Source organism: Pinus tabuliformis, chromosome 9 (assembly GCF_031772625.1).
Source record: "Pinus tabuliformis cultivar Carrire ecotype Pingquan chromosome 9, CPIR1, whole genome shotgun sequence".
In the NCBI taxonomy this organism is placed as follows: domain Eukaryota; kingdom Viridiplantae; phylum Streptophyta; class Pinopsida; order Pinales; family Pinaceae; genus Pinus; species Pinus tabuliformis.
Window position 1 is genome coordinate 271,556,713 of NC_142307.1, and position 20,446 is coordinate 271,577,158.

The following is a 20,446-nucleotide window of genomic DNA, read 5'->3' on the forward strand; positions in this document are numbered from 1 at the left end:
AGTTTCCTTTTTGTCTTACATCAACATTAAGGAAAAAGAAAAGAAATATCTGCATTGTGCATGTGCATTATTGACAGTTTGCATGTCGATTTAGGGAAAAAGTGCATTTAGTGTGTGTTCTATGATCTGTGTGAAAAGTTGATGTATTTCTTTTCCCTCAGTAGATTAAGGTTTTCAAAGTTGAAAGATTGAAAAGTTTTGCTTCTCATCTTAGATTGCATTTAGGAAGTTGTATATATACATCTCGTGGTGATCCTTAAAGGCAAACTGCTAAGCAAGATCAACATTAAAATAAACCCAATTTACATAACAATGCTTTGTAACATAACGCAAACATCTAGAGGTCTAGGTAGAGACGTGTTCCGGCGTCGTTAAACGTAGTGGCTGTCGATCTCTACGAAGGTGGGTGATTCCTCCTGAGGGACGATAACACTAATACGGACTTGTGCTCCCACGTACCGTCGCGTATATTGGGAGACCCCTATAGGCATTTATCCTTTATCCTTAGGAAGCCGTGTCGGCCACCCTACTGATCACGATGCAGTGAACACAGCATTCACGAAGATCGACCACCTGTACCGTAAAACGTGTTCTGTGGTTTCGCGAAAGGTTTGGCACACCCTCTGCCTAGATCTCCAGAGCAGTTTCTTTTGGCCTTTTTCAAACTCTATAACTGAAAAAGTCCAACCGAGCATTTGTCACTTCGGGCTCGTTAATACATTGAAGGCGACTAGAGTCATCTTTAGCTTTTTCTCGACTCTTAAAACATGAAAAAGAAAGTTTGTGTCTAAAAGCGTCGTTAATAAAATTTATTTTAAGCGGAACATAATAACCTATTATTCCCACGTTGATCTTCCAGTTGAAAAGTATGGAGCCCACCAACCAAGGAAACAACCTTGGAGGAAGTCCAAATCCCTTCTCCTCTTGGGGAGATGTTGGTGCGCCTCATATGGCAACATTGTCACTTCCAGGATTGACAATTGGCCTACCTGTATGGCTCTTTTCAACTAATGTAGTCCAGATCGCCACTAATCCTGAGCAGTCGAATCAACAGTCAGACCAATCTAGAGTTACCCACCAGCCTTCCACTTCTTACAATTCTTCCTCTCATCCTTCATCTTCACGAGGTAGAGCCAGCAAAAGTCAGCCTCCCATGGAGAAGAAAGAAAAGAAGAAGAAAGAAAAGAAGCAGAAGGAGCCTATGGCGAAGGCGACTGGGGGCAAGCAAAAGATAGCTGACAAAAACCCACACACTGCACCGACCGGGCCTAAATCGCCATGTGTCATTTGCAAAGGGACCCACTTCCATCGTGATTGTCCTTGTATTCCCCGGATACTAAGGGACTGGTCCCCAAGGTTGCACAATCCGGTAGCATCAACCTCTGGTAGTCATGTTGATTGCAGTCCGTCAACTAGCGAGAGTGAAGGACGAAGAGGGAGACCAAGATCACCTTGTATGTTTTGTGAAGGCGAGCATGCCATCCACCGATGTCCATTCTTAGATGAGGCAAAGAGAGTTTTTGAAGATCGCCCGGTTTCACCGTTGCGACTTCCTCCTGGATACCAAAAACTCGTGCCAAGTCCTTCGTTGGTTGAAAATACAGCTGGCCCGCTCAAGTGGTCGGCTGAAGCATCAGTCACTGAAAATGAACCTACTGAATCCAGACCAGACGAGAGTCCAAAGGTCGATACGGCAGTTGACCCGGTTCTACCTTCAGAAGTTTCATCTTCGAATGACACCGTCGCCGAAGAGTCATCTTCAAGAGACACCCTCACTGAAGAGAATAAGGATGACACCATCCAGGTTCTTTTCATCCGCACCGACTCTGATGAGCGTCAAGGCAATGCGCTCATTCCTTTATCGCAGGAAGGAACATCGTCAGGGTCATACCCGGCCGTATATTCGGTCCCACCACCAAGCAACCTGGTTGTATCCTTTGATTGGAATCAATTAGGCAGACCCCGGTTACCAGCCAGTATACCATTCAGAATCATTGTCCAGATCTATAGAATGATTATGGCTGGTACTATCATTGATGAAGGGGCGTCTGTGAGTATCCTTGCCTCTGTTGCTTGGAAAGCACTCGGTTCCCCGGCGCTTTTACCTGAGTTAAGAAATCTCTCAGGTTTTGATAAAGGAACCAGTCGACCATTAGGAATCCTCCCCAATGTGCCTGTTACATTGAAAGGGAAGACCGTTAATCTGAACGTGATGGTCGTCCAAGGACCCTTGGATTATAACCTACTCCTTAGACGTGACTATATTTATTGCATGGGAGCGATAGTCTCCTCACTCTTTAGAGTAATGTGTTTTCCACACGAAGGAAGGATGGTCAAGCTCGTAGACCAACTTTCATTTCCGGGATCTCGCATAGAAAATAGTCAAATACCAATCCTAAATGGTCTGTTCACTCAAGATTTGCCTCCACCCCCATTCCTCCTTCCCGATGAGTGCGAGTGATTCGGAAAGAAAGACTGGAACCCAGGGGGCATGCACCCTGGTCTGCTTCGGGTAGAAGAAACCCTGGGTATAAGGTAGAATTTCCGCAGAAGAATATGACTAGTCCGTACCCCGTCCGTGGATGGAAGAGGGGTTGTTCTGGAATAGTATTCTTTTGTTAAAGTTATGTGTTTGGCGGCTAGTCATTCACCTTTGTCTAAAGAAGTGGGCAATGCCCAAGTAGGAATTCCCTTATTGCGACAAGCAGTAACCACCTTTGGGGAAAGCAAGCCTCACCCATTAAAACAAATGTTTTGAAGGATAAGTAGGGGTAGCCTCCAAAGAAAGAGATTCTATTGTTGTGACATAGGGTAACCATCTTTGAGTAACCTAATGATAGACATCGCCAAAGAAAGAGATTGATTTGCGGCAGCAAATAGAACCGTCTTTGGATAATAAGAAAGAGGCAAGCCTCCTTCAATAACACCAATGTTTTGTCTTTGAGAAGTGTTCTTCTCTTGTCACAAACAGCTGTTCGTTAAAAGTTGGGCCGACGGGAAGACTGAGTACCGCGTAAGACCCCTTAAAATAACGAGAAGACTATTATCGTTAACATTAGATTGGCAAGATGACAAGTAGCTGTGAACACCCAAAGAAAAGCAGAGGTAGGGGAGAGGAGGGGAAGCCTCGAAATTCTATCCTATACCTGGGGGCATGCAAACCTTTTGGAATGTGAGCGAGGGACTGTTAACACCCAGGTTGTTCCCTATGACTCCCAAGGGAATACGGCCGGGGTAACCACTAACCAATCTTTGGGTTACAGTTCCTAGCCCAAATGCAACCAGAGAGGGCTCTCTCTTTATGATTTGTCTCTGTTATGATTGTGTTTTAGGCTAGCTATGATGCTCAGGTTTTGTTTATGTTTTGGTTGAAGGATTTCTTTCAGGTCTTATGATGTAGTATTTTGATAGTGAGATGCCATTGGGCAATGGAGTCTGGATGCTGTGAAATGATCTTATACGTTGGGTGGTGCTCTAACTACAAGGCCTATTGTGTATTTAAACAGACAAATTTAAACTTGAGTGGTGATGCATGTCAACCAACAGAAATCTATTGAGAATTTTTTGTTAAGTTGGTGAAGTGAAAGTGGACGCACTGCACAGGAGCAAAGTTTGAATTCCTGTGACAAAGGCCAATGTGAAAGATGTATTCTGAAAGTGAAGCAGTTAAGAATCACACTTTATATAGATTACAGCTGAAGAAAACATTTATAAACAACACAGACTGAACTCAGGGTACTCAGTGAGTAAATCCTGGGAGTTATTCTTTTTCTTTGTTGCTTAATATTAGAAATCAGATAACGTATATGGATTTATAACAAAACAAGCAAATAACGGAGAGAGTTACAGAGACTTATTGCATGGTGAGATACACAGGGATCCAGCAGTCATCAACAGGCACAGAACATTTTCCACACATCAGACATCCAAGAAATTCCATTGCTTCCTTTATTAACTTCAGAAAATGATTACAGCATAAGAAACTCTTCAGGAGAAATCAACAACAACCCTTGCTATCTCATGCGAAGGGGATTTTATAGAAATGTGTATACAAAATATCTCAGGCATTGAGTCATCTGAGAGAGAAAAATATCTTCAGTAACGTTCAGAAAGTAGGCAAGAAGTTATTACAACTTTGAATGCAGCGTAAATGCTCTTTATGTCTGTCAGAGGATTGTTTTGACTTTTGAGAATCACTGAGTCGGTTGCATCACTCTGTTTTAATTCTGGAAATATGCATTTACTTTTGTCTGCGCAGTGCTTTCTCGGGTTTGCCAGCTGTGGTCTTCTATCACTGCTTTGTTGGCCGCTACATCCGCTGAGTTGGCTCAGCTCTGATTTATGCTACATGATGACTTTGCTGAACTGTTCTTTTCATAATAATTTGTAAAAAACAGAAGTTGGTGAATGACTTACTGTTTACAAAATTCTCTGGATTGCATCTGTCCACCATCCCTGTGTAGGGAGCTGATGCCTGAGGATGGCCTCCATTGTCTCTTCTGCTTTTGTATATTTGAAAAAATTTGGGGCCACATCAAACAAGTGATTAATTTCATTCATTATATAAAATAGATTTTCTATCTTACTATAGAAAATCTGCCTTGTAATAGGCCCTATGTCTTCTGAAGTGTTGGCCTTCTCATTGATCTGTGCTGAGGCAAAAACATTTACTCTTTTAGCATACTGTTCATGGGTGAATAGTTTCCCTCCGCTATTCAGTAAGCTAGGGAGTCCTCTACTCTGCAATACCTGGAATCTCTCCATGAACTTGTTTACCTCTGTCTGCATATCCTGGGTTCTTTTGTCCAATGTCTGCACCAGATTTCTAAGAGTAAGAACCCTCTTGATCATTTGAATAGTCTCAGTTCTATTTGTAATTCCCATGGTGGCTAACTGAGAACTTGTTTTGTGGTTGAGCACATTGATCATTCTTGTAGCAACTTCAGGCATATTTCCCAACAAGGCTCTTGATGCTCGGACTTCCTTCTGCGCTTTTGGGATGAGCTCTAGTTGCTCATGGATAGTCTCAATATATGACCATTGGTTAGTGATGGATTGGCCAATATTAGACCATAACATTGCTCTGATCCCAGATATGATTTTGTCTAACTTTAGCTCATTCTCAAGTTCTTTGATCCTATCTTTAAGGGCCTTAATTTCCTTGGCCTTTTCTCCCACCTCTCTTTTTGTCTTATCATGCCTTTCATTAACCTTGGCCAGCTTATCTCTGGTTTCATGCAGCTCTGTCATCTGAGCTTCCAAGACTTGTATTTCATTCTTTAATTTCTGCATGTCTAGAGTGTGTGCCTATTCGGTGCTTGTAGGTGCTGCTGAAGTGGATGTAGCTGTTTGTTCTGGTTGTTGAGGTGGAGGCACTGTGGTAGGAGCAGCATCCTCTAGATTGATGACTTGAGGAGGAGGCTGAGAAGTCTGACCCTCTTGTATTTGCTTTAGTGCTGCTTGTAAGGCCGCTTGAGTAGCCTTAGACTCTCCTAATTTCTCTTGTGTCTGCTGGAGCTGCTTGTATATAGCTATTAGCAGGTCTGTGGCATCCTTTTCCATCCTTTGTTGAGCTATCTCATCTGTTTGGGGGTGAATGGTAGCTGGGAGCTTGGCTTTTTTCCTTAATGCAGCCATGTCAGCATCCCTTAGTTTCAGAATTTCCTGTATCCCCTTGATGTCATTTGGGTTATGCCCAATTTCCACGATGATATCCTCTAGGGATCTTATCCTGTTGTCTTTGGCCTGAGATGAAGCCTTCTCCAATTCTAGTTGAGAGGCTGTAGCATTGAGGCTGCTTGTTAATTTGTAACTATCCAACGTTTTGTCTGCCAAGGCGTCATACACCATTTAACCAGTTTGCTTGTGCAGCTCTATTTTATCCATTGGATGGATATCCTTGGCCAGGACCTCTAGATTAGTCCTGAGATAACCTGCAGTAGTTTGTGATTGGAGCGCTGTGGGTATGAAGTGACTCATTGTCAACTTGCCTTCGTCCACATCAAAAGCAGACATTAATCTTTGTTGGTTGGAGGGAGCCAATTTCAACAAATGGTTATATAACTTGACCTTCATGGGCTCACTCCTTCTTTTAATTTCTATGAATTGTTGTTTGATGCCTACCTCTCCTTCCCTCTGCTGGCTCGAAGAAGTGACCTCCCCTCCTATGATTCTGTCTTGTTCTTGGTGGAAGGAACTGACCGAGGCTTCCCTGCTGGGTGGGCTCATACCCATTGCTTGTCTGATTGCAGCATCATCTTCTGAGCAGTCATTCAATCTCTGTCTCTTCTCCCATTGGTTGATGGATGAAGTCATGGGTGTTTCTCTGTCTCTTTTCCTACTTAGGTCCTCCTTCTGTGGAGTTTGAAGGACCGAGGCGTCAGTGATGTTTTCAGGCCTCGAGTGTTCTACATTTTGGGCCTGCTGCTTGGTGATAGGTGGGGTATCTACCACTCTTTCTTGCTGTAAGGGCTGCTACGTTTCAGGTTGCCCTCCTCCTTTCTACTATTGTTGTTTTTGTTGTTGCTGCTGCTCCCGCTCTGCCTCCATCTCCTTTTCTTTTCCCTTCTCTGATACCTTTTCAGCAACTCTTGTAGTTTGTTGTTGGGCATTTGAAGAGGATGCTGCTGCTCCAATTTGTATGCTCGGCAGTGAACTGACCTGTGAATAAAACTCAAGGTCAGCCATCTTCTTTATGTTTCTTAGAGCTCTTTGATTAAGCTCTTCTTGAGTAACAGCTTCTTCCAAAGTGCCTCTCCTCCATTTGCTTTGATTGGCATGTTTTTCTATGTGAGGAAGGTTGCAATGGTCATAGGCAGACAATTTGTATTTAAGCCTCCTCATGGTTATGAAGTTGTTAGGGTCATAAGGTTTCCATAGGAAGCTGTATTTGAGACCAAAGCCCCCAAGTATTCTATCTGCTTCCTTCCACCCTTCCTCCCTTTCGTTATAGAGGAAATGGCCAAGTTGACTTTAAACCTTTAGTTGTGCCTTCTTCCCTTTGCCTGAAAAGTGGAACATATCCACAAAGCCAAACTGCCTGAAGTATTCTAAGGCAAATAGCCTCATAGGCACAAATCTGGGTAGTCTAAATCGGGGCACCTCACACCCATATATTCTAATGACGGTGTGGTGTTGGTAGAAGTACCAATCCCCAATACTGTATGCCTTTGATAACTGCAGGAGTCTTTGCATCTCATCTGTCAACCTGGGAGGAGGTGAGCCCAGAAATAGAGTCATGGCTGGATGAATGAAGTGATCAATGAACTCACAGTAAGTATATGGTGAATAACTATGGAGATGGAACACAGAGGTCCAGTACACCACAGATTTCAGATTTCCCTGTGCATCTTCTCTCTTCATTGGGAAGGAGAACTTCTCATACTGGAAGTATAGGAGCAAATGATATATGTAGGAAGTGTATTTAAACACCCTATATCTTGACAGGTTCATCAACTGATCATGCATCTTGTCTGAGATGTATGTGGCATAGTCATAACAGACTGGTTTTCTACCTGGAGCAAACATAAGCATTATGTGCATAACCGTTTCATCCACATGTTCCACTGAATTGTATCCCAGGATGGGATTGATCATGTCAACCAGGTCCAGGCCTAATTGGTTGAGGTAGACACAGTTGATGGGAGGATTTTTTATAGTGTCAGCTCTAATGAATAACTGGTTGAGCTTTGTAATCTGGGCCTCTGTCATTCTGGCTCCCTCCATTATCAAATCAGCTAAGGATAGAGGGACCATCTTCTTATCTGTTTTAAACTGCAGCATTTCCCTAATGACTTCAGGGGTAATGAGAAACAGAATTGCACCTGAAGAATCAAGCACCGCCCTCTGTGATGCATCATAATACTCAGCACATAGGTGGATGAGTTCTGGGAATTGGTTGACCTGAGGTAGCTTGAAGATTGGGAGAGAGGAGTCCCAAATTCCTAGGATATCTGTCCCATTCTGATGTTTGATCTTGATTTCATTTAGTATTTGGAGATGAAACCTGCTCCTGCTTAGCATTTCTTCTGATATTTTATAGTCTAGGTCAGCTAATGCCTGCCAGCCCAATGCTTTGTGAGGGGCATTCAAAGGAGCTACATTGAGGGCTATAGGAGCCACAGGGGGATCCATTGTTCTTCTTAGGATTTCTGTTTCTTCAAGGACTATGTTACTATGCAGAGCAACACAACCAGAGTTTTCTTGTGAAAGAATGAAAATTTCTGAGAAAAGGGTGAATGTAGAGGCTGCAGCAGTTGAAATACTGCCTTTGAGTTCACAGGGAAGTTGCTGACCTCGGCAGAGTTTGTTTTTGAGGCAAATTGGCTTCTTGCAGGTGACTGGTTCACGATTGCGCGAACCAGTGATAAGTTTACGTTCAACTTGCCCAATGTGGCCCTATGAACGTGTATTGGCAGCTCTGGTTTGGTCTGAATGCTAGTACAGTGGTCCTTTAATGGTGAATTTCGAGTTTGGAGGTCTGCTAATAGTTGTATCCGAAATTCAGTGAAAAAATGGAGCTTTGGAGTGGAAATGATAAGTACCTGTAGAATCTGGTCGGTTAGAACTTGCAAGCACTTTGAGGGATGGAGGTTCTAGTGGTCCGGAGGTCGTTTCCACGGCTGGTGCAGGTTTGGACGTGAATTTGCATGCAGAACAGACAACAAAACTTGTGCCCAAAATAGCAAAAAAACGCGATTTTGGCATAAATATAACTTTTGTTAATTTTGGCATGTTTTCGTGCTGACATCAGCATGACGTCACAGGTGGGGTCGGGGTCGGATGACGTCAACAGGATGTCATTCGGCCAGGTGGCGGCCTCTGGTTGGTCCACGGGGACAGTGAGATGGCAGGACAGGTGGACAAGTGGTTGAGTGGAGAAATGACGTGACGGCGTACGTGGGGTGACGGAGCAGTGACGCGGCAGTGAGGTGGCGGTGAGGTAATAAAAGCGGGAACGGTAAAACCGGAAACCGGGGTGGTTTCATATCGCACCGCCTACGGTATGGTGGCGGTATGCGTCAGTGGTACCTCCGATGGGCTGAGGAGGGGACGCGTGGCTGCCGCATGACGTAGTCAAAATACGGCCATCGGACGATATCATTCGTACAACAGATGTGCTCCGATGCCGCGATGGCCGTCAGATCTGAATGGGTAAGATCTAACGGTTATCGGGAATTTGATATGACAGGAAGGTAGCATAGTTAATGATCGGGCGTCGGAAGGGGTCCGATGGGATAAAGGCCGTCGGATCTGGCGTTCCTCGATCGGACGGTCGTCGGGAAGGTGAAGCGATAGGCGGGTACAGGGAGCGGCAGAGTTATTTAATAATAATTCTGGGGATCTGTGCAAGGGCGGGGAACCTCGGCAAGGTGGGTTTTTTGCGTTTTTTAGTGGAATGCACCCGCCTTTTAGACTTAGGATATATAAAAAGGTTGTTTTTTCATGATTTTTACCCATTTTGAAGTGAGTAAGGGTAGAAATTTAGGCTTTTAGGGGTGTATTTATGTGCAGATGGGGGTCAAAATGAGGGAATGAATTTGCAGAGGACAGAGGAGGTTTAGCTTAGGTTTATCAAGATGATCAGGTGTCATCTGATCCCTGACATGTAACTTAATGGCTATAATACCAAGTGGAGGATATTTATATAAGAGTTGGGGTTTATACACCATGGTGTTAGTAATATTAGGAAAAAAAGGTAAAGTAAGGGATTTATATAATAGGGTTAGTGTTAGCATGGATAGTGGAAGTGAATAAAGGGGAAACCATTAAGTTCATTTGAAACAAACTAGGTTTTAAGAGTAGATGAAAATGAAAAGATTTTAGACAAGAAATGTGGCTTCCAAAAGATTTGATTTCAATCATAAAACCACAAATATTTCCTTGGAATGCCCACTGAAAGGGGATATTAGTGAGTGACATGGAAGAGGGAAGGAGAGAGGTTAGTTATGGTCTTTGCTGCCACTTGATGAATATGCACACCTTGTCACTTGATAGACTTTGCCTTGGTAATCATAGTCACCATGCCTTCAATGGAGAAGGTAGCCTTTTCTGCAACCACCCCTACTTACCCAGCTATTTGCCTAGCATTTTTTATTTCTTCTTGGAGGGTGCATGGGACTTGCAGACCCTTACTTGCCTTTTCTTTTCTTTGGCTTTTTCTTTTATTTTTCTATCTACTTCTAACCTTATTGCTTCCAAGGTCCCAGATTAAACAGTTGGAAACCTTACTTTCTCTACCTAGGCTAATTGTCTGCCAAGATTAAGCAGTTTGGACAGACTTCTTTCTCTAGTCTATAACAGGAAATTGAAAACATGGCATGACCCAGATTAGACTGTTGGATCATCCATCAAAATTGAAACAAGGCCATCAAATTTGAATCAAGGAGAAACACTTTACACACCTTGTTTCTTATAGGAAATATGGGATCTTTGTGAAGTCAAAGCAGAGCATATTTGGGCCTTTCCCTTGCCAATCATGAAATATGAAACCTATTGGTATAGGTATCCAACAGTGGCTCCACATGGGGATGGTGTTTCTTTTGAAAGACCAAGAACAACAGGTCAGATTGCCTTGCTCCATTGCTACCCATATCATCTTTGAAGTTTGCTGCTTTGAAATGCCAAATTTTGTGCCTCCCTTGTTGGTAGACCTCTGATTCTATTTACCTTTTGCTGGTTGGTGAATAACTTGGAAAACTGCATTTTTACAATCTAAACAGAAAATAATATGTACATCTGCATATATACAGGGGAACCTCAAGTTGCACTCATGGGAAATAGTCAAAATAATGCTTCAGCATCCTTCCATTGACAGGACCTTCATCCAAGTCAGTTTCAGTCAGAATTTTAAGGAAGTAAGTGTTGTTACCTTGTACTGCTTGGACAACAAATGGTCCCCTCCATAAGGAATCAAATTTTCCATGCTTTCCCTTTTCTTCTCTTCTTGCATCCCACTTTAGGACTTTGTCTCCCACATTGAAATCTTCTGCTTTGGTTCTCCTGTCAAAGGCCTTCTTTAATTTTTCTTGTAACCCTTGGACTCTGCTGAAAACCTGATCTCTAGTTTGCTGCAGACATATGATTTGATTTATCCTTCTTTGCATATCATTTGGTTCGGCTTGGTTTTCTTGAAGAAGCTTCATAACAGGCACTCCTATTGATGAGGGAAATTTGGCTTCTAGTCCATAAACCAACTCATATGGGCTGGTCCCAATTGATCTTTTGGTTGTTAGTCTATCTGCCCATAAGGCATTGACTAGTTTCTTGTGCCAATGCTTTTTGTTTTCTTCCAGCACCTTTTTTATGATGTTCACCAGGCTTTTGTTAGATGATTCAGCTAGGCCATTTCCTTGGGGATAGTATGCAGTAGAGTGTCCCAAAGTAATATGATATTTGTGGCAGAAGTTCACCATCTTCTTGGATCTGAAGGCAACAGCATTGTCTGTTATTATCTTGTCAGGACAGCCAAACCTAGCCAGTATGTTGTTTTCTAAAAACTGAATGATTACTGAGTCATTTGCTTGTCTGCATGGGGCAGCCTCAATCCATTTGGTGAAGTAGTCTGTGGTTGTCAGAATCCATCTATGTTGGCCTGAAGATGAGGGATGAATTTCCCCAATGAAATCCAAGCCCCATTGTTGGAAAGGTCTCTCTGTTGCAATGGGTCTCAGGGGAAGTGGCAGCAACTGTCTTTTGCCCTCAAACACTTGGCATTTGTGGCATGAGGTTGTGAATCTCTTAACATCAGAGAACATGGTGGGCCAGTAATAACCAGCCCTCAGTATTTTGTCCACAGTGGACTTCCAGTACAAATGTCCACCACAGTCTCCTGCATGGAAATCTTGCATGATTTTGTTAGTTTCATTCTCCATTAAATAGTGGAGCAATATACCTTCATGGTTTTTCCAAAGTAAATTACCATCCATCACACAAAATCTAGATGTTTTCATTTTTAGGAACCTACATTTAGTTCTGGACAGTCCTGGGGGAGCACACAGGTTTTGTAACACATAACAAATGTCAGAGTACCAAGGGGATGGTTCAAAGGCTACATTGATCTTTGGAGTCGCCAGCTCTGTTTCACTGTCCAGCTGATTGATATCTAGAGCTTGGAAATTTGCTTCTGTCATTAGCTTGGCCAAACCTTGCCCTTTTATTAGCTTTGTAGGTTTTATTTCAATGTCAAATTCTAGTATGTTTGCAATCCATTTTCCTCTTCTGCCCTCTAGGTTTTCTTGAGTGAGTATGTCCTTTACAATAATACTTGGCACATATGCTATGACATGGGAATAAAGGATATAAATTCTAAAATCCTTAATTGCTTTGACCAATGCATAAGCTTTCTTTTCCATGATTTGGTATTTCAGCGGTGCGTCTCTAAGGGCTTTACTAAAGAAAGCAATTGGTTTCTCATTTCCTTGGTCATCTTTTTGCAGCAAAACAGTAGCAATAGTATGCTGGGAAGCGAAAGAGAAGATGATAAAGTCTCTGTCAAACTGAGGATTGGTTAACACTGGGGTTTGAGTCAAGGCCAATTTTATACCTTCAAAGGCTTGTTTTGCTTCAACAGTCCATTTTACTTTTGAATCCTATTTCAACATGTTGTTCAATAATTTGATTAGTTCTGCTAAATTCGGGATAAACCTTCTTAAAAAGTTAATTTTTCCTATGAATCCCTGCAACTCCTTGACATTCCTTGGGTGAGGCATTTGTAGGATAGCTTGTATCCTATCTGGATCAATTCTTATGCCATCTTTTGAAATAATGTGTCCTAAGAGTTTACCTTCTTCCAAGCCAAATAATGACTTCTTGGGATTTAAGGAAATGCCATATTTCCTGCATGTTAGGAAAATCTGTCTCAAATGTTTCAGATGTTCTTGGTCAGATTTTGAAAAGGGTGTAAGATCATCTAAGTAAATGACTAGGAAGTCATGAATCTCTTTTGCAAAAGCAATATCCATTGCTCTTTGAAAGGTTGCCCCTGCATTTTTCAATCCAAAGGGCATTTTTACGTATTTGAAAGTTCCCCATGGGGTTGTAAATGCAGTTTTATCTTGGTCATCAGGGTGTACCAAGATTTGATTAAAGCCTGAGAATCCATCAAGCAATGACATCCTTGAAGCCCCCACCACTCTTTGGAGAATGTGATCCATTTTGGGTAAAGGATAGTTATCTTTGAGTGATACTTGATTTAAATTCCTTAAGTCTACACAAAGTCTAATCTCACCAGTTTTCTTTCTTGTAGGGACTAAATTTGAAATCCACTCAGAGAACCTGATTGGTGCTATGATACCAGCTTTGAACATTTTATGAAATTCTTTTTCAATGGAAGGAAGGAGTACAGGATTGATCCTTCTCAACTTCTGTTTGAATCGTTTTTGATTAGGCTTGAGGGGAATGGTATGCTGGATGACAGAAGTATCATAGGACTTTAGATCCTCATAACCCCATGCAAAAACATCTTGAAACTCTTTAAAGAGGTCAATGTATTTGGGTTTTTGATCAGGGGGCAAAGAAGCAGATAGCTTTATTATTTTAGGCTTGTCAATAGTACCAATATTGCATTCTTCAACGGCTGCATCTAATGGCTGCATCTTTGGCTTCCTAGAGACATCATTCGAATCAAAGATGTCTTCCAGTGGGGTAAGGCCTGTTGGAAGGAAATTGTCTTTGAGTTCTATGATTTCAGCTTCAGCGCTGGTCACATCTTCACAGTCAATTTGGTGAACTTACTGAATGTTTTTGCTATTGAAAATGGTTGGATTCAGTAATTGTTTTGCTGTTCTAGGTGATATTGGCTGAGCAGTCTGTTGGACCTGTATTTGTGATGGACTTGCTCCATCAAGTATTTGTGATTGACTTGCTCCATCAAGTATTTGTGATTGACTTGCTGACTCAGTGTCAATATTTAATCTTGTAAACTCTTGTTGTAAGGTTAAAAAATTGTTTATTTGCATATCATCCTCAAATACTTGCCATTCTTTGACGTTGTTTGGAATGGAGGGTCTGTATTTAGCCTCGGCTGTGAAGCAGTTGTTGGGTTCTAGTGGAAATTTGAAGGTGCTGGCAAATGTCGCCAAACTGTGTGCATGGAGATTGTGGCTCCTTGAAATTTTTGTGATAAGGAACTCAGAAAAGGTGTCCAATAGTTCAATTACCGCAGATCTGTAAGACCTCAACCTTTTGTCATTGGTGACAAAATTTTCTTTTACTTGTTGAATCACTAGGTCAGAATCTCCCATGATGGAGATCCTAGGAGCTTGTAATGACTTTGCTAGTTTGAGACCTAGTAATAGGGCTTCATATTCTGCCATGTTATTAGTGCATCTAAAGTTTAATCTATAAGCTCTGCCTTCCGCACGGTTTTTTCCTTTGTTATGTATCCAAACTCCAGCTCCTTCCCCTAACTTGTTGACTGAGCCATCAAATTCTAGGACCCACAGGATATCTTGCTGGAAAAGAGATTTAAAGATTTGTTCATGGGATGGCAATGTAAGCAGGAGTTGGGGTTTCTTCTCCAGCTTGTTTTCTAGGACAGTTTCATCACTTGTTTGAAAATCTTTGACAACTAGAGTGGGGGCAATGTCTATTGCTGGACTGATTGATGTTTTATGGGTGGTACTTCCTTGATTAATGTTTTGTTCTTGCATGAGTTTTTTAGTCCCTATATCATTGTTTGAGAGGCTTGTGCTGTCATTGAAGAGAATGAAGGAGTCTATGTCTGAATGGACAACATATATTGGAAAATTTTGGGGCTTTTCTTCACTGCTAACCATGTACTTCATGAGTGTTTCCCTGTAAAGTCTTTTTGGTTGCCCAAAGACAGAGATGGTGGCATATGACATGTCTAATTGCAGGGAGCCTTGGAGTTTAGCTCCCCATGATCTTGATAGAAGCATCCCATACTTAGGTGGGATATCAGCGACTACAACGTCCATTAGAATGGTTTTATTAGGGTATTGAACCAGAGACACACATAAATCTTTTATTAGGCCTAAACATTTGACTTGGCTGGAGTCAAAGGAAAACAGGTCTTTATATGGTCTTGTTATATCCAAGTTCAATCTTTCCATGACTGCTTTTGGCATGAGGTTATGAGAGGCGCCTGAGTCGAACATTGCATTATGCAGTATTTTGTCATGAACATGCAAGCTGACATAGAAAGGTAATATCCCTGTGACTACTGTTTTTCCATCTACCTCTGGGCCAAACAGTAATTCCAGAGTGTCATCTAGCACATTTACATCATCTTTGCTATTAGTGAGTTGAAGGGATTTCTTGATCTGTTGCTTATATATGTCATGCTTGGCTAGCTCTGAGAGGGGAATTGCTACCTTCAGCTTGCCGATCTCTGTGCCTAGGTCAAAAGGTTTATCAGCTTGGGTTTTGGAGTCACGGATAGCAGTCCTTTCTTTATTCATTAAATCTTCTTGTTGGATTTCATCTTGACTTCGAGACCTGCCCCTTTTACTCATGTCTTGAGGGGTAATATTTAAATCAGGGTGAGAGGACGAAGTTGCGATAGGCTGATGTAGTGGTGACAATAGTTCGGTGACCTCTTCAACCACTACTTCTTCTGCAGGCAAGTTTGTTTTGTCATTAGGTTCTATGTCTATGGTTCCTTTAGTTTTCTGTTTATCCTTTGTCTTGTCATGCTGATTTACATTCACAGTCCTACTCCTTAGCTTGTACTGTTTATGGACTTCATAGACAGCAGTATCATATCCTTGTTTAAAATCAAAGGATTCTCCTGATTTAGTTTGGAATGTTTTGATTTCATCGTCCTCATGGTCCTCTTGTGTTAAGAAAACTTGGCTTTTACCATCAAGACCCATTAAGTTAATCTCAGGATCTTCATTGAGTTCATTAGATGTGGAAGTTTCTGCATAATTTTCTTGAAAAGGGGGTCTAATGTCTTGGTCAGCACTTGTCTTTCCTATGTTTGGGTTCTGGGTTCTCCTAAAATTCGGATTTCTAGGAGGGTTGCTCTGTGGTGCTTCCCACGATGACTTTCTTTCAACTGTTTCCACTCTTTCACCCAATCTCTTCATGCTATTTAGTATTGCATCCAGCTTTTGATCAAAGCCCGAGGGTTCTTCTTTGAAGGCAGTCCTTTTTTCCAACTTTGCCCTGTTTCTTTTGGAAATTAGGTTAGCTTCCACTGTGACAGCAACCCTTTGAGCCTCTGCAAGTGTCGGAGGATCTCTTTCCTTCAACTGATAGGCCATATCAGGGTCAAAACCATCAGGAAATTTATATAAGGCCAAATCAGGAGGGGGCCTTAAGTTCTGTGGGATAGCATTATATACATTGTTAAACCTAGCACAATATTCCAAAACTGTTTCTTGGGGACCTCTCTTACTAGTGTCATATTCACCAAGTATGTGGAGAGGATCTTTCTTTTTCTCCCATCTATTGGTAAAAGCTTGGTAAAGCTCCTCAGGAGTTGTAATGGAGTTTGCATTCAGGGATCTAAACCAAGTTCTAACATCCCCAGTTAGGCTTTGGACAAAAATTCTCATCCTGACACTGTCATCATCTATTTCATAGGTTTCAAAGTGGTCTTGCATCTTTTTAGCATGCTGAACAGCTGTCAGAGGGCCGTTGGAGTCAAAAAATGAGATTTTGGTTTGGTAGTCTTGGGGTAAAGCTGCAGCATTAGCTGGTATCTGCAGAGGTGCATACCTGTTAGCCATGTTTATGGGATTTATAGGGTTGATAGGAACAAACGGGACAACAGGGATTACTGGTATAACAGGGTTAATGGGATGGGCAACAAACGGGGGACTGGTTAAAGGAGTGTGTGCAGTGGATGAAGATGTGAGAGGAGGACTTTGAGGTGTTGATGGTGAACTAGGGGAACTAGGGGTGGACCGGAAAAGAACTTTGCAAGGAGTGGGAATGAGGCTAGGGTGATCTGAACTTATATTTGAATCAGCAGGCTTCTCCTGCTTTTGCTGTCTCCTAATGTTTCTTGGAATGGTATTTGGATTATCAACAATGATGGGTGGATTAGGGTCAGGATTTTCCCTAGTGTGCCTTGGGTTTTTCTTGGGAGCCAGCTTCTAATTATTCTTTAGAACTTGTATAGGAAGTTTGTATACGTAAGGACTGGATAAAAATTTTCGAATGGCTATATATGTTTCAAAGCTAGGATGAAGATTCCCTAACTAGCTCTTCCCTAAAGCTGTCGTTGTGGTACAGAAACAGTTCCGAGGCCTCTTGGCTGGTTTCAGGCTTGATGGTAGCTTTGGAAGATAGATAGTGATTGAAAAATACTAAGAAGTCCCCAGCGGAGTCGCCAATTATGTTAACACCCAGGTTGTTCCCTATGACTCCCAAGGGAATACGGCTGGGGTAACCACTAACCAATCTTTGGGTTACAGTTCCTAGCCCAACTGCAACCAGAGAGGCCTCTCTCTTTATGATTTGTCTCTGTTATGATTGTGTTTTAGGCTAGCTATGATGCTCAGGTTTTGTTTATGTTTTGGTTGAAGGATTTCTTTCAGGTCTTATGATGTAGTATTTTGATAGTGAGATGCCATTGGGCAATGGAGTCTGGATGCTGTGAAATGATCTTATATGTTGGGTGGTGCTCTAACTGCAAGGCCTATTGTGTATTTAAACAGACAAATTTAAACTTGAGTGGTGATGCATGTCAACCAACAGAAATCTATTGAGAATTTTTTGTTAAGTTGGTGAAGTGAAAGTGGATGCACTGCACAGGAGCAAAGTTTGAATTCCTGTGACAAAGGCCAATGTGAAAGATGTATTCTGAAAGTGCAGCAGTTAAGAATCACACTTTATATAGATTACAGCTGAAGAAAACATTTATAAACAACACAGACTGAACTCAGGGTACTCAGTGAGTAAATCCTGGGAGTTATTCTTTTTCTTTGTTGCTTAATATTAGAAATCAGATAACGTATATGGATTTATAACAAAACAAGCAAATAACGGAGAGAGTTACAGAGACTTATTGCATGGTGAGATACACAGGGATTTAGCAGTCATCAACAGGCACAGAACATTTTCCACACATCAGACATCCAAGAAATTCCATTTCTTCCTTTATTAACTTCAGAAAATGATTACAACATAAGAAACTCTTCAGGAGAAATCAACAACAACCCTTGCTATCTCATGCGAAGGGGATTTTATAGAAATGTGTATACAAAATATCTCAGGCATTGAGTCATCTGAGAGAGAAAAATATCTTCAGTAACGTTTAGAAAGTAGGCAAGAAGTTATTACAACTTTGAATGCAACGTAAATGCTCTTTATGTCTGTCAGAGGATTGTTTTGACTTTTGAGAATCACTGAGTCGGTTGCATCACTCTGTTTTAATTCTGGAAATATGCATTTACTTTTGTCTGCACAGTGCTTTCTCGGGTTTGCCAGCTGTGGTCTTCTATCACTACTTTGTTGGCCGCTACATCCGCTGAGTTGGCTCAGCTCTGATTTATGCTACATGATGACTTTGTTGAACTGTTCTTTTCATAATAATTTGTAAAAAACAGAAGTTGGTGAATGACTTACTGTTTACAAAATTCTCTGGATTGCATCTGTCCACCATCCCTGTGTAGGGAGCTGATGCCTGAGGATGGCCTCCATTGTCTCTTCTGCTTCTGTATATTTGAAAAAATTTGGGGCCACATCAAACAAGTGATTAATTTCATTCATTATATAAAATAGATTTTCTATCTTACTATAGAAAATCTGCCCTGTAATAGGCCCTGTGTCTTCTGAAGTGCTGGCCTTCTCATTGATCTGTACTGAGGCAAAAACATTTACTCTTTTAGCATACTGTTCATGGGTGAATAGTTTCCCTCCGCTATTCAGTAAGCTAGGGAGTCCTCTACTCTGCAATACCTGGAATCTCTCCATGAACCTGTTTACCTCTGTCTGCATATCCTGGGTTCTTCTGTCCAATGTCTGCACCAGATTTCTAAGAGTAAGAACCCTCTTTATCATTTGAATAGTCTCAGTTCTATTTGTAATTCCCATGGTGGCTAACTGAGAACTTGTTTTGTGGTTGAGCACATTGATCATTCTTGTAGCAACTTCAGGCATATTTCCCAACAAGGCTCTTGATGCTCGGACTTCCTTCTGCGCTTTTGGGATGAGCTCTAGTTGCTCATGGATAGTCTCAATATATGACCATTAGTTAGTGATGGATTGGCCAATATTAGACCATAACATTGCTCTAATCCCAGATATGATTTTGTCTAACTTGAGCTCATTCTCAAGTTCTTTGATACTATCTTTAAGGGCCTTAATTTCCTTGGCCTTTTCTCCCACCTCTCTTTTTGTCTTATCATGCCTTTCATTGACCTTGGCCAGCTTATCTCTGGTTTCATGCAGCTCTGTCATCTGAGCTTCCAAGACTTGTATTTCATTCTTTAATTTTTGCATGTCTAGAGTGTGTGCCTGTTCGGTGCTTGTAGGTGCTGCTGAAGTGGATGTAGCTGTTTGTTCTGGTTGTTGAGGTGGAGGCACTGTGGTAGGAGCAGCATCCTCTAGATTGATGACTTGAGGAGGAGGCTGAGAAGTCTGACCCTCTTGTCTTTGCTTTAGTGCTGCTTGTAAGGCCGCTTGAGTAGCCTCAGACTCTCCTAATTTCTCTTGTGTCTGCTGGAGCTGCTTGTATATAGCTATTAGCAGGTCTGTGGCATCCTTTTCCATCCTTTGTTGAGCTATCTCATCTGTTTGGGGGTCAATGGTAGCTGGGAGCTTGGCTTTTTTCCTTAATGCAGCCATGTCAACATCCCTTAGTTTCAGAATTTCCTGTATCCCCTTGATGTCATTTGGGTTATGCCCAATTTCCACGATGATATCCTCTAGGGATCTTATCCTGTTGTCTTTGGCCTAAGATGAAGCCTTCTCCAATTCTAGTTGAGAGGCTGTAGCATTGAGGCTGCTTGTTAATTTGTAATTATCCAACGTTTTGTCTGCCAAGGCGTCATACACCATTTCACCAGTTTGATTGTGCAGCTCTATTTTATCCATTGGATGGATATCCTTGGCCAGGACCTCTAGATTAGTCCTGAGATAATCTGCAGTAGTTTGTGGTTGGAGCGCTGTAGGTATGAAGTGACTCATTGTCAACTTGGCTTCGTCCACATCAAAAGCAGACATTAATCTCTGTTGGTTGGAGGGAGCCAATTTCAACAAATGGTTATATAACTTGACCTTCATGGGCTCACTCCTTCTTTTAATGTCTATGAATTGCTGTTTGATGCCTACCTCTCCTTCCCTCTGCTGGCTGGAAGAAGTGACCTCCCCTCCTATGATTCTGTCTTGTTCTTGGTGGAAGGAACTGACCGAGGCTTCCCTGCTGGGTGGGCTCATACCCATTGCTTGTCTGATTGCAGCATCATCCTCTGAGCAGTCATTCAATCTCTGTCTCTTCTCCCCTTGGTTGATGGATGAAGTCATGGGTGTT